We start from the raw sequence: 18,436 nt of genomic DNA, 5'->3' as shown, positions 1-18,436 counted from the left end.
TCAGAGGCACACGACAGCATACAATTCATCTTTCCAAATACCTTGCTTGCATTCACAGGGAGCAGAGGAAGGCTGCACCGCCTGGAGGGTGCTTGGCTGCACTGCACTGACCTAAAGGAGTGCTGCAAATCCTGTCTCGTGGGATTTGTTCAAGCACAAGGAAATTCCAACTTTCAGTTCATCGCCACTAAAATGCAAGAGAAATTTGCCCACAGCACAGGCACTTCAGTCTGTCCTGCAAACATGCCTGTTAGAGGGCAATCCATCAACCAGGAGAGTTTCCTCAAGATTTCAGTGCAACTACATTAAAAATAAAAGATTGAGGCTCTTCAAGAATAAGCAAATAAAGTCCTGAGTGGTTGCTACGGTAATGATGGGCATGCCAGAATCAGTGGAGTTTAATCTCTGTACAAAATGAATACAGGGCATGAGCAGAAGGTCCAGGTGTGCTTTCAGGGCTCAGTATTCCTACTCATATGGAAATGCAATAAGCTAATAAAAGAGAAAGAAAGATCACACAAAACTTCCCTCAAAGCTTTCGTGGACAATGTCATAGCTTTTGGTATATAACAATGTAAAGGATATATGGAACAGTCAAAATTCAGGGGAATTGTAGAAAGAGTTTTTGACTTTGACTGTAAAGTATTGCTCTCAGTCAAGAACACTGAACTTTGTGATCTTGCTGGGGCCGTACATTTTCCACATGAATTAACAGAAGTCCATTGAGCTGCAGGACCAAGCAGGATGTATTCTGGCTGAAGATCTGCCCCATGATGTTCACATCCCATTGCCAGGAAAGCATCTCCCACCCTCCAGATAGCATTGGTCAAACCCTGTTGTGAATAACCACTTTATAATGCAAGACACTTACTATGCAGTGGGTCACTGGTAGCAGAGTTGAAAAAGGGACATTCAGATCTACAATCACAAGCTTCTATAGTCAGTACTGAAAAAATTAGCTCTGTCTCAAAGGCTGTTGTAGACCTAGGAGGACTGGCATGACCTAGCATTCAAAGAACAGATTGCTGCGGTAGGCTAGAAAGGGTTAGGGAAAGCCAAGAACATTAAGGTCTTGCAAATTGATCTATGTATCATACAAAAGTTTCTTCTCTTTCATCATACCCAAGAGAAATATAGACTGTATTTGTCACACATTTAAAAATAATAATAATAATAATGTAAATCACAGATATGTTCTAACAAGGCCGTAAATAGTAACAGCCCACATTGGCAAAACAGACTGACCGCGATTTTCCATTCTCCTGCTTTTGAGCAGGACCTACAATATCCCAGAGACACAAAGACAGCTGGAAGGCAAGAAGTTTATCAGAACGGGCACCTCCTTTAAAATTCCACCTCAGTCCCCTTATAGTTTTGTAGATTTCCAGTGCTCTGACAAGTCCATATAGTTATGGCCATATTTTTCTTCAGCCGCCACTTTTAACCACAAGCGTGACTGTGAATTAAAAAATGCTTTTTTATTTTAATTTCTTCAACTACATCTGCAAATGTATTAACATAAAACTCACTAGATGCAACAGGCATTGGATGCTAGGATTTTTTTTCTCATTGATGGGAAGGCTCAGAGCAGCAACACACACACCCAGCTGCCTTGCTGGGCCACACTTACACTAGCACCAGGCACCTCTCTCACCAGCTGTTCTTGAATGAGGGCACTCATTACTCCAGAAGAAAAACACCTGTGTAGTATTGGGCCCCTGATTTTCTTGAGGTAAGAGGGTATTTACTATCTCTGCAATACAATTACATGAACTAGCCTTTTTTTTTTTTTTTTTTTTTTTTTTTTTATCTCTGGGTAGGTCTTTAAGTCAAAAGATTAAAAAACCAAGAAAGGTTACACAAAAAGTGATAAAACCAACACAGAGACCTTCCAATCATAAATACTTGTCACTCTTAGCATAATGCACAACCTTCAATACACTGTTCTGTTTTGAGCACATTTAAGCACCCTATAGAAATTACTTTATGCTGCTATTATTCCTAAAGAACTTCAGATGAGTTTAGATCCATCATCATTCATCATGTCAGCAACTCTACGGATAGTTACACACACTTTGTCTGCTCAGTTTTATCAAATAACTTGCCCTAGGTTCTATTAATTTTGCAGAAATTAATAGAAATTCTAAAATTACAGCACTCTGTGCTTATTTATATATTATATCCTAACTTGGATACATTTTCCCTGAAAACCAGGCAGTGCATTAGGCCTGCTGATGCTGGTTCTTCCATAAGAAGGGCATCCCATGTCCTGCATTGCTGTCTGTAACTTTTATTTCTCTGTTGTTTCTATTCTCTAGGATTAGTGTTTAAACTCAAGGAGAAACATCTTTTTGTTGTTGTTGTTGATAACTGCGTTCCCAAGGGCAAGCAATTGATTTGTATGGTAGGTCTTTCTTTTTTTTGGATGTTCAGTAGCTTGGGTTGACTTCAATCCTTTACTCTTCAAACAATTTTACATCTGTGGGATTAGTAAGCAGCCCTTCTTAATCAAGGATAGAGAAATATTATGAAAAGCTGAACTTCTCTTGTCACAAGAGAGAAGGAGAGAAAACCAGTGACCAGCATATTGTTATCACCATGCAGTGTGGGATTTTGCTCCCTTTCCTATAAAGCACAAAATTTTAGGAAGAGACAGCAGAATTGGCGGTTACAGAAAATGCTGCATTAGATCGAATTCACTCACCAGCAGACTATCCAAGCCTGATCTGTAGGGTCTGTAGGATCTGAACCCAGGCAGAGAAAATTTCAGAGTTTTGAGAGTAATGTGGCACCTCAACCAAGCTTTAAGTAACTGTCACCATGGACTTGATAGCTTTGTGCAGACAAACTGATATTCTGTGGAAACAGGCAGGAAGGCAAGGTCTCAAAGGACACATTAGAGCTAATGTACGTGAGGTTTGTGAGAGGAACAGGCAAAAATTTTAGAGAAAGGAGGGAGCCGTGGGACAGTTGACATCAGTCAAAGACTTTCTGACATCAGTCTGTAGCACACCCCAGCATGTGTGCATGCATGCAGCATAGCTAGAAAACCACATGAGAATCCCCCAAATGGCTGCAGATATATTCCTCTTCTCAACCTGGGAAAAGTGATGTTACAAGGTGATAGCAGGGCTCTCCTGAGGGTGTATTACGACATTTTCACATCATGAAGACAGGCAGCACTAATCAACCAACGGCCACCCCAAGGGCAGGCACCTCCACAGCATCAGCCCTGCCAGCTTCTGCTCCAGAGGGATGGACTAACACAATCCTGACCCCACAGCTCCAGCTTACATGGTGGCTATGGGCAAGGTCAAAGCATGACATGAAACACCGTGTTGCTCTCCCAGACCTCCTTCTCCCTCTCCATCACAACTCCCAAATGTCAGACTTGCAATGCTCAAGCTACGAACGAACACACAGGCTGTTCCCCAGCTTGTCTCCCCGTCCCTATGCACACACCAATGGGGGGGACACCACGGTGGGTGATGTCCTGCAGGGCAGCCCTGCCATCCCTGCCACATCCTGGTGGCAGCTCTCCTGTTCGAACACGTCCATTTGGAGCACCCACTGACCCGCGGCACCCCAGGGCCACAGAGATGTTCGTGACAGACACCCAAGGACTCAGACTCACTGTGTGGATTCACTGTTGGTGGCTGTGACTGTCAGGACACATTGTGGGACTGAGATACAAATGGGAACCTGCATGCTTGGAGGGACGGGGGAGACTGTGCAGGAGCCAGCCATAAAGAACTGCTGTGATGGTGCCCGGTGTAGTAAAATATCCAACCCATTTAATGAGGCTTTCAGTAAAACAATTCCTTTGAAGTCCTTCAGACCATGACAGCAATTAACTGAAGACCCATCTTCACTTGTGTTGTTTTACCTACTCTCACTCGAGATCAACACCACCACTGATAGTGCAAATTATTTCCCTGCATAAGCAGTAAGGGAACGTGTGTCACATACTGCAGCTACGGTGAGCTTGCAGAATGACCCGATCACAATTACAGCCACAACGTGCAGCTTCTTTGAGGTGCCTGGGCTCATCCTGACTTTTTAATAGCCTCCATTTTGCAGCTGTAAGGCTGTAAGGCAATCCGTCTCCACTGCTGGCAGCGTTCAGATATCTAACCTAGTGCACCTACAGATGGGGTGGGTAAGGACTGCATCACAGGAGAGCAATATACATAAATGTAATCATAAACTGTGGCTCCTCTTAAGAAAACTGTTTCCAAGCACATCTCACTTCCATGACATACACCATATATTCACCTTTGACCAAACTTATGCAATGTGTATTATTCGTATTGAAAAATATTTATAACAATGCACAGAGAAAAGCAAGTATGACATCAAGCAGAATATGAGCAAATGTAATTTTTAAAAGCCAAGAAGTCTAACTGGAATAAGAGCTTCTCCACACTGAGAGAAACAAGAAATGAAGGAGACAGTAAGCAACAGATAGGCAACAAGAGAGCGTTAGTCTACAAATGCCCTTGGAAGAAACTTTTTCAAGGTTTTCTGTTTGTTTTATTTCTGTTTCTGTTTTTTTATTTGTTTTGGTTTTTGTTTTTAAAGTGAGCAAGAATGAGGATAAAAGAGAACTAATTCCACACTAAAGGGCCTCCTACAGACCAAGCACGATGGCCTGCTGACTCCAGGCACAATGCTGTAACCTTTGCAAGAGTGGAGGCATGCGAGCGCACACATCCAGTTGAACAAGGTTCAAGACAATCATTTCATATGTAGGCAGACTGTGAATTTCTTTAAAACACCATAGCATAGATATAAAAATCCTGGCTCAGCAGCAGGGGGGGCCGCTGCAGCCTCATGGAGGGGAGAAAGGGGATCTTGAAACAACCCTCACCCTGGGCAACACAGATGTCACAGGGAAAACAAAAGTGTATCCTAATCGTTCTCCCTACATCACCTGCAACCTATATATTAGTCTGTTGGCCAAGACTGCATCTCCAGAGCCCCGAGGGCACAGCAATTCACCACTCAGACGTTAAAAAAAAAAAAAAAAAAAAAAAAAAAGTCAAGATCTGGCAATTTCTGTTCTGTGAGAAATTCCTTTATTTTGACAAATCCCTTTGTGCAGTAGGGAAATGAAATCTTAAAAGATTCCTGTAAAATTGAAGTTATGAGGACATTTTATGAAAAAGTTACATTTTAATAATATGCAGTTGTTGTAGTCTGTGACTGTTAAAGTGATCCAAATGTAACAAAACATAAACCAAAGCATACAGTAAAAGTGAGAACAGCACCACAAATACAAAACGGAAGCCTGAACAGATTAAAACATTTCAGCATCATTAAAATGAAACATATCAACATTATACCAACACAGATGAAAGTCAAATGAGTCACTGGAACATATTTTGTCTCAAAACGGAACGATCAACAAAATTCCTATAGAAAAATTCTTTTTTATTCAAACTGCATTTTGGATTCAGAGCTGTTTGAACATGTTTTGACTGCCTATACTCCAGAATATCGCTGCCATTGTGACCTCCTCTGCCAAGGTGATGCAGGCAAACGGAACAGTGTTACTCCTTCTTACAGAAGGAAAACCTAAGACCTGTACTTTCTATCAAATTGGTGTTCTTGGCTTTTTTCTTAGCAAAGATGTTGTAAGAAGAAGTGAAGCAAAGCTATTGTTACCGAGACCTTCTTACTGTAAGAAAACATACTACAGTGCATTTACTGATACGCTATGAAATATCATAAATCATTCTGACAACATGATACTTGTCAAAATAAAGGCATAAAGTATGTTTTGAAATAAAATATCTCCAATCTTATTTATTTGTTTGCTTACTCATGCCATTTGGCTTTTCTCAATGGGTTTCCCACTCATTAGGGTGAATTAGTCAGATTCTGTTGGAAATACCTAACCATGTGCATATTCACAGACTTACACACACTGAATATCTGCATATAGCTCTGTACAGTCATTCAACAGAACTAAAAATAAAGCTTTCAGAGGACACTTCAGTTTTCCTGCAATATTTTTCTCTTTTCCAGTATTTTTCCCTTCCCCCCCACCAAATATTTCACTAATGCTCAATGGTGGCATGGTTTAAGGGAGTCCTGCATGGAAAGCTCCTTCAGCTGCTTAGCCCAACAGCATAAATTTGATCTTGTAATTAGTATTCAGCTCAGCATCTTGGATAGAAACCAATGTTACAGCCAAGAGGTGGTTTAAATCACATAAATCATAGATCAATGACAGAACTCTAAGCACTGGATAGATTACAAAAGTAAGCTTTAGTTAAAAATAGATTAACCATTTCCCTGCAGGAATTCCTTCAAAAAAGACCTGAATATAAAACAAATAAAATTAAATCTGATAATTTTTTTCTAATGTATGCATATACTAGATGAATTGTTCTTTCCCTTGACAGTTACACACTGATTAAAGAAATGTGTTAACACGCTATTTCAATGGAAAATATTGTAAGTTGCGGAGACTTTAATTTTTTTAATGAGCCTTTAATAGCCAGAAAGAACATAACAGAAATGTTGTGTACAGCTAGGTTTATAGCAAATGTCACAGCAACTAACAGATACTTCTTTAGTTGCTGTTTTTATAAAAAGGGTAAAAATCCTTCCCAAGCCAAGAAAAATGTTTTTGATAAGTGTTTTTAAAGTATTTTATGTTTTAAATTTTAGCTAATGAAGTGCCCAGTTTTAAGAAGTATCACAAGCCATCTGCTACCCTGATTTAAACACCCATGGGAGTACTCAGCATCCCGAAGGATTGCACCCAAGATCACCAAATTATTACAAGTTCAGTGGGACAGAAGATAAGGGGTTGAATCTCTTCCCCTTGACTAAGGAAGGAATTAGGTGCCAGCTCCAGGAATCAAATTCTCAGCTGCTGTAAACCAGCATTATACCAAATGAGGGTATGCCAATCAATGTACAGAATACAAATTTAAAGTATTTTCTAGCTCCTATGTATTGTACTGTCTTTTCCTAATGGGAAGTCAGGCGTTATGGTACTATTCAAAAGCCAAAAAAAAAAAAAAAATATTTTTTTCACCATATCAAGGAGAATTTGCATGTCTATTTTGTTAGTTGCAGAATTGAAACTGAAAAATGTATTAGCAGTACCTCAGCCATTCCTCAGGATGGAGAATTGAACAATTCCAAGCCACCGCGGCTGGAATAATGTACTTGAATTCCTCACATTGACTGGCAGGCACACCGAAGGAAGAGAGCCCTTTTAAACACACACACACACACGCTCACAATTTGAGGCAGTTCAAGCAACATCAAGCAGATGAAAGCAGCCTGAACATCAGGCCTCCAATCCTGCCACCTCTCATGCTTTTTTATACTATTTAAATGCAGCTTAACATTAGTTAGAAAATGATCAAACAAACAGAGAAACTCAAAATTTCCCAAACCTGGATAAACAAATTTTGATCAGATGGCAAACTGAAAACACTGGAGTTCACCCCAATAAAAAAAAAAAAAAAAAAAAAAAAAAAAGGCACAATTTTTGAATTTAAATAACTGTTATAGCCATGATATAATCAACACAAACTTCCTAAACACCAATACATGATTCTGGTTTTTACTTCCCATGAATCACAAAAACGTGAATATAATCCTTAGACATATCTAGAATTCTTAAAATAAATAATAGCACTTCCATATGCCTTTTATTTGTTTTCAAGCACTCCAGATACAACAAGAATAATGTTTTTAAACTTTTAGTGCTTTATGGAAATTAGGGCTTTCAACTTCCACTGACTTGTTTCACTATAAGAAGAAATAAAAAAGCAAGCTGCTTGATGGCTATTTGAAGAGCAACATTCAAAACTGGCACCCTGTGTGATAGAAGACTGCAATATATGCAATCAAGAGATAGATTCAAACAATAATAACTAGCGCAGGCTCCAGGGCATAGCAGAATGTGTCATTTACTACAGACCTGATCCTTTAAACATCAGTCCTGTGAGTAGCCCAGTGAAAAATGGATGGGACTGTTCACATAAGTATAGACTACTCATACAAGGAAGTTTTCAAAGGCTCTACATTTTCTAAGGGGCTGAAAAACGCATATCAAGTTTAGTAAAACTAAAAAAAAAAAAAAAAAAAAAAAAAAATCTCTGTAATAAGCCAAATTGTCAGTGAGATGTCAGGGTTAATTTTTAAAGGCACATTTCCCTCCAGCAACAATTCTCTTTAATTATTTCAATGTGAAACACATTATCAGACATGTTTGTTCCTTGTTCTCAGCTCTCAGTGGCAGACACAAGATACACACAAGATGTTAGGTCTTCTCCACTGATGCTCACATGCACGTAGGTGCTGAGCCCCTCAGCTCCCGCTGGCTCCAACGCCTGTGCTGTGCCTACAGCCTCCCATACCGAGCTTTTGGGGTTAGCACTTCATAGCCATGACACCAAAATGCAGAAGGATGAGCCTGAGAAAGAGCTGCAGGCCTTCAGAGAAGGGCCCTTGCCACGTTTAGAGGCACCCAGCACAACACAGAGCCCACAAGCCTGCTGGTTTGAGGAATACCAGGTAACCCGGGCCGGCATGCTGAGGCCATAACACATGTAACAGCCTTCCAGCATATTTGCATGGGAATTCCTCCAGATTTTTCTTCTTTGAAGTTTAATAGTCATGTTGAATAAATAACACAGATGGGGAAAGTCCATTGAGCATGCTGCTAGCACACCGCTGTGCATGGATGGAGCTACTGCTGCACAGTCACGAGAGCCCTCTCCTCATGAGTTTATGAGAAGTACTTTTTATGTTCCTCCAAATGGACACTGTTCAGAGACCCAAAATCAGCAGAGACACAGACATCAGCTCAAACATACAAGTGACAGTAGGAAAAGCCCTACAGTGGTTTCAAATTTAGGTACATAGGAGAAACTTTAATCTCATGGATCACTTCAGCTGCAGCAGTTTGGTCATGTATTTCAGATGGTAAGGGTGGGTTCTCCATTTTCTAACTTGAAAATAAAAACTAACTAATCTCAAACTTGAGAGACTTATTTAAAGTTATTAAACATGGTATAACCCACACCAATCTGTTCAAAACTCATTTTGGTACAAGGAAAGTCTAAGCCTTTTCTTGAGGGCAAGGGAGAAGGAGGACTTGAAGGGAACGAGCTTTGGACCAACCCTACCAGATCGGCTGTAATCTAATGGTCTTTTTTATACCACCTACAGTAAAACTCACTATATAGCTAGTCATAAGATTAAAAGCTTTTCAAGTTGCTATCTTGGGAAATTTCTTTCAAGGAAATTACTACAAAGCCTTGTTTTAGTGTGTTCCCCTACTGTGCGTCCTACTGTGTTTTTTTAATAAGGAAAGCTATCCATCCATAGAGGTGTATCCTGTTCTCCATGCTTGAGTGTCTAACAGCAGGCACATACAGTAGACACTCTGATGTTTTGCCTCTTTAATTTTCACTCCATAATGCTGGTGCCTGGTTTTCCTGACTGCACCTTCAGAGCAGTTTAATTATGGGCATGCACAGAATTTTGAGAGGAGATTTTCAGCAACAAAATTCAGATGTTATGAACATGCATAATACATAAAGATGTTCAGAAATTTTTACCATAAAATCCTACTATACAGTTAGCACGGGATGGAAGGTGTGGTAATATTGCCAAGAGAAAACATGCAAATATTTTGTGACTGAAACAGAGAAGAGTGGGTAAAGAGATGCTTCGTTTTAGTTTTTAAAAAGACAAGTGCATGCTAAATACAAAAGTACAGCAGATACACCACCATGCTTTCAAGTAAACAGGACACAGTCATAGGTTTCCACACTCAAGCTCCTAACAAAATGAAAATAGCTTATGACACTGAATTTATTAGCCCAAGGATTTTACCACTGATTTTGATGAAATTTTTAAAACAAGTCAAGCAGCTCTGCAATAAAAGGTTACCGTGCCACTCAAATACCAGGCTTGAAACGTCTTTTTATAATAATGGGCCAGGTACCGGGTTATAAATGAGCACTGCTCCATTGACTTCAGACGGGGTATGAAAATTGATTCAATGGAGCACCATCAGTTCTCACCAGCTGAGTATCTGTCCCTGTAATCACAACTAAAAAGATTTTCTTAGTCAATTAAAGGCTTGAAGCCTTTACTCACTCACACAAAATCCCTGCTGAAGTCAGTACTAACAATGCATTCATTTAAATCTTAACAAACTGCAGTACATGCACTGCCTGGCGACACTGTTAGTGTTATATATTGAAATACGCGCTGCCGCGATCCTAAGGCATTGAGGGAGCAGTACGTACAGTTCCACATTGTCTCACGTGGTCCAGAATAATACCTGACTATCCTCCAATTCTGACGCGTTTCTTTAGTAACTGACAAAAAAATTAGCACATTCATTATTTTTGCTAACAGGAGTATGAGCTATATGAAGAAAACATGTACCTATGCTGACAGAATGGGAGTACTTTAATTTCCAAATTACACACATAAATAAATCAAGTCATATAACCTGATAAATGAAAGATTATGAAAATAGTAATATCCTGCAAAATCTTGAAAGGCATCATAATTCCTCAAACAATTATCTTCTGTCATATTTGTGAGTAGCCCGTGTAGTTCAAGAACAGAAAATACAAATGTGCTCCTTTAAAATTCATGAAACCACTCATTCTGTCATAAAAGCAGGCATCTTTCATGGCTACTTATTTCACACAGTCTCATAACTAATACTGACAGATACTTGGAATGCAAAAAAAATGAGCACTGGACAAAGAACATGAGCTGCTCAATTCTTACATTTTAATGCTGGAAATAGAAAATAAAACCATATATTATATACAGTTAAAGAATTTCTGGTATAATTAAATTAAAATTTGTAGATAAAAATGAGATTGTACAAAGACTGGTGGTATACTGCTACGAGGATTGGGCTGTGCTGCATCCATGACAACAGGATGGAAGGTTGCTTTTAATACTATTATCTTACATACCCACAGCTGAATGCTAATGCAGCTATACTGAGGAAATCAAGTTTCAGATCTGTATCCACTGAACTTACATCCACTAGGCAGGGAGTTTAAAAGCCAGGCTAGCATACAAAGACTAATATTATAGCTCTGTCAACTCCCCAAAGGTCAGATATTTCAAAAGGTATACACAAATATTAATTGTCAGGTAGTTCTGTATGAAGACCAGGATTGAGGCAAAAATCAGGTTTTGTGACCATAATTTTCTTCCAATTCTATTTTATAAAATGGAGGTGCAGAAGAAAACAGAGAAGATTAACTCAGATTAGTTTATGTTCTGTACACTGACATACGATGATTTTGTTTCATATAAACATTGCCTCAGAAAGGATTTTACCTGTTTCTCTCAATGAAGAAGACAGAGAGAAAATGTGAGGGAAAGCAGCTGGGCAGCCTTACTTGCCAGTGGATACCAGCAGTTCAATTGACCCGTCCTTAGTCTGACTGAGGAATTCAGATGCTGATTTCAGCCTGCCCTGTGCCTTCACAAGGAGTAGGAGTATGTGCAACTCAATATCTGCCCAAGCCCCTTCTACAGACATTGTCTCTAATTCTCAATTCAGCTTGTTTGGGACTTCAAAATATTTTGCTATAAAATCATTTTCTAAATCAAATATTATTTTTCAAGATAGGCAGCTAGTTTGATATTTCCAAAATCAAAGAACTCTGTGAGGATCTTTGTGAGCTGCCTTGTAAAATCAATGCATCTCTTCCTTGTTGGTGCCAACAAAATCAAAATGGTTCAGTAATTCCCCAGGCTAAGAAGCCCTCTAAAGCCTTGTTCTACCAGAAGTGATATTGTGTGACTGGCAACACTGATCCATCTTACCGAAGGTGACGATAGCCTCACAAACACTTCAGGCTCTCTTCAGTGCAGAGGCAATTCTCCGGCATCCTTATGCTATCTATTTTTTATTCTCCGACCTCCTACATTTCTGAATGGAGAGCTACAAGCTATTTGAGCTACTGACCACTTTCCTACAATAGGCTGTAACCCATTGTTACCTAAATCCAAAACCAACTTATTTATAAAACATGGGCTTTAACCTGTTATAGTCTGCACAATTCATCTTTATGTGTGGTATAAGATTGTTGCTTGCTCTGTCTTGTTCAATCTCCTGTTGTAGTCAAGCACGTGAACACTCCAGCAGGTGAAAATCATCCTTTTTTTTTCCTTGAATGTGTTCATAGAGTTACTGCATGTGAAATTAATCTGAACCAAGGGAACTAAAATAAGGAAAAGATGCATTTCTGGCAAAGTCTCTATAACATAAAGTCTACTTGCAGAAGACTAAGCCAGCTATCATGGAAATAGGAATTCACAAACAAATCACTGCAGAAGTGCAGTTCCAGATGTTTTTTTGTTGTTGTTGTTGTGTTTTGTGGGTTGTTTTTTCGCTTGTATCCATGACAGGGTGCAGAGTATCCTCCCTGATCAAAAATGCAGCTTCAGTTGGACAGCAAAAAGATGCTTCATTTAACAAAAAGTATGAGGCAGTAACAATGCTCACAACATTGGAAGTGTCTTCTAAGTGACAGAAAGACAAAAAGTTGTAGCATTTTATGATAGTTTAATTGAAAAAAAGTATTAAGTTGTTAGTGGAAGTGTATTTAAGAAAAGCCCCACATGTGGATGTAATAAAAAATTAATCCTCAGTGCACTGGAAGTCCCTAAGGATGAAGAATACATTATGAAGTTACCTACTGTCCCAGATTTTCTTGCTGCTTGCCTCTGCTGACAACAGTTGTCTTTTCATTAGAGTATTTGATATCAATTTACTCAGGCACCAGGGGCAAAAAAGGATTTTACTTTCTTCATCTGAAAGACACTGATCCACAGAATTAGTACTTTGAACAGATGCCAAGGTAAAATAGTGACATGTTTTCTAAACTAATAACCACGGGTGGCCACAGCAAATTGTCCAAAGCCTCTCAAGGCTGCCCAGGCAGCTACTGCTCTCCTGAATTTCTGATGATTCTCATCCAGTCAACATCTCTAAATGTAAAGGTATCTCCTTCCAGCCAACAATTGCTGTGGTTCATATTGCTGAACAAACCCCCTGAAGAAACATCACTATTTTTAAGCTGCTCTTTCAGACAGTGCCCATCCTCCTGCAGCAGAGAATGCAAGGGAGTAACTGCTCTAAATTCATCTTCAGACTAAAATCCCCTAAAAGAAGTTAGCCCCCATTTAGGCATGAATTTAGCATTAAATTAACTGCATGTGATGGAAGAAAGAAACCCAGAATGGGTGTCTACCTCACTTAACATGACAAAAGAGTTGGCCACCTCCTGCTTCTGCAAGGACTTGCAGTGCAAAATGGCTGCAGGAGGCTCCACCTGACCAGCAATGCCCCAGGGGGCACAAGGCAATCTCACAGTTTGTTCCCAGCTGACTTGGCACATGGTGAAACCTTTTGTTGCAGAAAGCACTGACACCCTCTCAGACCACGTGAACCTTCGCCCCGTTCCACCCACTGTGAAATATTTTCACAGACTTTGGTTTCTTTTTCAAAACCTTTCTGCAAGCGTTGATTATACCAAGGTTTTAACAGAGAAGCCCTTACAAAGGATGAAGGAACTGATTCTGCACATACGAGGAACACCAAATGAAGGTGGAAACCCAAGAGCACCAGACACAAAGCCCATGTTTATCTGCAGGACACTGACACAGCAGTACGTGAGACACCGTGCTCGATACATCCCTGACCTACAATGATCCCTCATATGCAGCAAATACCGGTCAGCATGTGGGCTTGATGAAGCTAAGGTACAAAACCAGTTATTTTTATCAGAAGTCTTGGGGGACTGAGCTGAGACAACTGATATATTCCAACAGGAGCCACCATCACATCACTTGAGAACAGTTTCACAGAACATTTCTTTCCAGTTCCAAAAACAGAAAGTGAAAGGAAATGCAAAAGCATCTGATTTTGCTGTTAATCCATCATTTTTTATCATATTGCTTTGATGCTCAAATGAGCTTCCTCACTCTGAAATTCCCCTTTCAGGGCAGGTGTGCTGTTAATCTGGTACAGGATGCAAAAACCAGCCTGCAAAAGTACAAGACACCAAGCAGAGCTTCCCCTCTGATCTTTGGCCACTTGACTGCCTTTACTGCAGTTTCAGCAAAGGCTGAACACAAAGCACCACTTTCTGCCCACAGGGGAAACTGCAAACGCTCATATTTAATCCCACAGCCATTTTGAAAAATGGACAAAACCCCAAAACATTAATCCAGGGTCATTCCTATGAGAGGCTTTGTCCTCACCGCAAGCCCTGCTGCAGGACAGACAGACACACAGATGCTCAAGAAGGGCAGTGATAGGTCCCTGCAGTCCTGGGGGGCTCAGATGAGGGGTACGGGGCTGAACACACCCCCAGCCTCATTATCCAAGTGCCAGTCCAGGCAGGAAAAACACACAGCAATCAAATACGTGCAGACAACACATCTGGGAGATTTCATTTCAGCCTCAGTTCTCCGTTGACCGTTATGCTTCGTACTTTTTCCAGTAAATTCTGCTTTTTGGGAAAATGATACACTGAACAAGTTTAGCAACTTTTAAAAATAAACCTTTGAAGAAAGTTACCAATTCTGGGAGCCAGTCTGAATGGCTGGAATAAAAATACTCAGACCCATATACTGCTTCCTCTATTTCAATAGTTTGGGTGTGCAGGCACATAACTGTTTGAATATTTTTATTATATGCTTTAAGAATAGATAAATGATTTGGTATGATTCATTTGTATTTACTTCAGAAAAAAAAATCTGAGGCCATATTGTTCATGAAAAATATCCTGTTTTCTCTGTCCAATTTTCTACTAGTTTTCTACTTGTCAGTAGTTAATTCTGTCTTCAACTCAGGTATTCAGTTTTGATTTAAAATGGTCTTTCTCGTGTTTTACTTTTCTTTTCCTTTAACAGATATTCCTTTTTTGCCAAAGACTCACCAAAAATTATTTATAATTCTACTACTAATATGGATTTTTTACAAGACAGGCAAGTTACAGGTGAGATAGTCTGCTGCTCAAGCTGACGCTGAGTACCTTTGAAAAATCCAGTCTATAAACAACATTGATATTGTTACAGCATCATAAAATCACAGTCAAGTCCTGTAAACATGGAAATGCTCAAGTTACCCATCTATCTGTGTCTGCAAAAGCAATCGCTTGTTGATGGTGTCGCCATCAGAGCCATGGCACAGCTCAGCCTTTACAGCTAAATTTCTTTTTCTTCCCTTGCATATCTGTAGAGACTTGGGTTTTGCAGCTCTAAATTAAGAGGTAAATTGAATTCAATTACAATTCAGATACGTTTTTCCCATTTTTGACCAAGTCCTTATTTTTAAATAATTGTCTGATGCTCTTTTCTCAGCATTGTTTGTATTGTGGAGCAGGGCTTTCCCTCCTTCATCAGCTCCATGGCAAAAATCCCATATGGCACCCATGTGGCAGCATGTGGGATCAGGCAGAAAAGTGCCACATTACCAGTAGCAATCACGGCAGTAAACAGCACAATGACACACAAAGAAATGAGTTCCAGATTATTTTTTTTCCCCAAGATGTGGAGAAAGCATACATATAAAACATCACTTTTTTTCACTGCAACTTGCAGCGGTGATGGGTTTCCAGCAATATGTTTACTTTAAGTCCCCCATTCCCGTCAGGAGGTTTAACATGTTGAGGTCTCGCATGACCTCGGCTCCCAGCCACATCACTGAAGGTACCCAACGCGTGATGCTTCGTAGCATAAGATCTAAAGAGCTGGGAGAACACATTTGCTTCAGCCAAGTTACCACAGTTGAGAGCTGTTTGGGTTTTATATATACCCTTTAGGATTCTCTACATTACAGGGGGAAGGGAGCTATATAAACATACTTGGAAAAATGCATTGCTCACATTTTTTAAAGGCTGCCTCAGGCAGTTATAAGTTACATAAAGTTGCTCCTGTTCCTGTTGCAGTTATGCCAAAGTTATCTAAGGTGACTAGCACAAAATGACAACGCCAAACTCCAAAAACAAGGGTTTCTAAATGGGGCCTTTTCACATACACAAAATCAGAATATAACGGACAGCCCACAAACAGGCATGATTTCAAAGTCTCATTGTAATTGTGAAGGTTATTCTAATAACTTTTAAAAAAATATACATAACATCTACACTCAGAAACAGAATAATTACTTGTAGATTAGCAGTCTGAAAGAAAGTATTCTTGTTTCCAATAGTTGCTTTTATGGACTTCATTTAGCCTGACACTTGTGTAAGAATGAATATTTGGCTTTAAGTATTTATTCCCTACACTCATGGCTTCTAGAAATCCCTCAAAATACATTACGTTAGAAAGAGATGATAAAATGAAAGAGATTCTGGGGGAAATTACTCGCTTTTCTGAACATTCTCCTTCCCCCACACGCATTCTCTATTTCCCACACACAATTTTAAGACACTGTGATACAAGTTTTCAGGAGCTAAATCCACAGGCGAAATCCAAAAGAAAGTTCATTTTAAAATAATCAAGACAAAAATAAAAATCTCCCCTAGCTAAATACAACAGTAAAAAGTTGTCCATCCTGTGTGTCTTTCATGAGAGTGAGAGAGAAAGAGAGAGGAATGATTAAAAATGTACCAAGAGCCATGAATGCCATTTTACTGTCATTTCCTTTGATTAACCTTCACCTGACCTCAATCCCTAAGGCAATTTCAGTTTCTTTTTGTTCTTCCATTTAAATTCTTCAGTACACCAGGTGAGTATCTCTCTGTCACTAAAGCACATTCACAGAGAGCAGATTGTTTTTGGAGAGGATTTCATAGAAAATATTTGCTCTGGAGAATCATTTGCAAAACCTTGAAAGGGACAGAACCAGATCACATTACTCCAGAACTGAGATTTTACAGTCCCCATGGCTTTATATAATGACTTTTTCTAGGTATTAGTTAAAATGTCATAAAGTGATCGGACCACACCAGTTTGCACCAGGCAGGGATCTCGATGCTGCTGGCTGGTACAGACTCACCGATGCTGGCATGCTGGCAGCTCTTACAAACACCACTCCGCAGCTGTAACGGTGTCAGCTTCCACATGAGGTACAAAATGTAAGCAATTTGCCCACTGGAATGGGAAAAAAAATGCCAACATGAATAAAAGCTGAAAAATAGATTATAAATCCTTTGCAGAAGGATTGGATCCTTCAAGATTTGAGTAGAAATCATGAAATGTTTGCCTAATTAGACTGTGTTCTCCAAACCTTAAACTGTATGTTAAAAAAGGACAAACTGGAAAAGGCAAAAAACATCTGCAGAAATAATATAACATCTATAAAATATGCTGATGACGAAATGACAAGGAATCCTGACCTATTCAGTTCTTCAGAGACTAAGGTGAGGGATGAGTTGATCATCATCCATAGGAATTGATACAATGCTGAAATATTCTGATAGCACACCTTTAATCTATCAGGAAAAGATAAAAAATTCAACAATCAAATTAAGCCTAGAAGCAGAACGCACAGCTTTAGCTGCGAGGAACAACCAGGATCCCCTGGACAGCTTTCTTTGAGATGCAGAGATACCTCATCAAACATGGCTTTTACTATCATTCCAAAAGGCATTCTCCAGTATAAAAGAAGGAATCAGTGTAAGCTTTGCTCTTCATTGCTGTCAGCCAAATGTGTGGTCAGACTGGAGTCCTACCTGTTTCACATTATTCACCCTAAACAAATTTTCAGGATTAAAAAAAAATATATATGAATTGTACCAAACACAAAGTGTCAATATTTCTTGCAAACAACCACACAAAAAGTTCAGGTTGGATTGATTGAAGTTTATTGGCATAGATTGCTTTGAAATATTCTTTCTTCTAGACTTTAAATGTTCGTTTTCTTGCTATCTGGAAAGGAAAAAATGAGATCAAACAAATGTGGTGTGTTTCAAAATGCTAAAACTATCTAGGCAACTGCCAAACTCTACTGTTATAAAGGAGGTGCTTCATTAACTCTGCCCCTCTCCTGTTAGTAATTTTATCCCCACAAACTGGCACTTCCTGAAAACATGGAGTTGCAACAGGAGAGTCCAGTTTATCCCAGTCATTATCCTCTTCTGATCTTAAAATTCAATAATATTCATAAAATAATTGAACTAGACTCTTAAAATTCATCAATCTTGAACTGCATTTACACCAGGTCTACTTTCTTGTCATTTGGAAAGGATACATAGAGCTAGTGGCACCAGCTCTGTGCATCAGACCAGGTTGTCTAATCTGTGACAGATTCTGCACATAGTTTTCCAGCACAATATCTCTGCTGAGTTCTAGTAAAATGGCCAGCTCCTTAATGACAGATGTACTCACCTGATAGAGTGCAATACTTAAATGGAGGAACAAAAGGATTTGAAACTGCCTTAGGGAGTGAGGTCAGGTGAAGGTT

General features: G+C 39.5%; 1 long non-coding RNA gene across 4 annotated transcripts in view; it reads right to left on the bottom strand.

The window, feature by feature from the left end:
- LOC110351317 (uncharacterized) overlaps nucleotides 1-18,436 on the bottom strand; it is an 86,459-nt gene that overhangs the window by 38,701 nt on the left and 29,322 nt on the right. The window contains exon 3 of one of the 4 annotated variants that reach the window (XR_011811796.1): nucleotides 17,030-17,124. The exons of the other annotated variants lie outside the window; for them this stretch is intronic. This is a non-coding gene — a long non-coding RNA (uncharacterized lncRNA). The remainder of the gene's footprint in view (nucleotides 1-17,029; nucleotides 17,125-18,436) is intronic. 4 annotated transcript variants of the gene reach the window in all.

This window comes from Anas platyrhynchos, chromosome 10, assembly GCF_047663525.1.
Source record: "Anas platyrhynchos isolate ZD024472 breed Pekin duck chromosome 10, IASCAAS_PekinDuck_T2T, whole genome shotgun sequence".
Taxonomy (NCBI): domain Eukaryota; kingdom Metazoa; phylum Chordata; class Aves; order Anseriformes; family Anatidae; genus Anas; species Anas platyrhynchos.
This window is presented reverse-complemented; position numbering and strand designations above follow the sequence as displayed.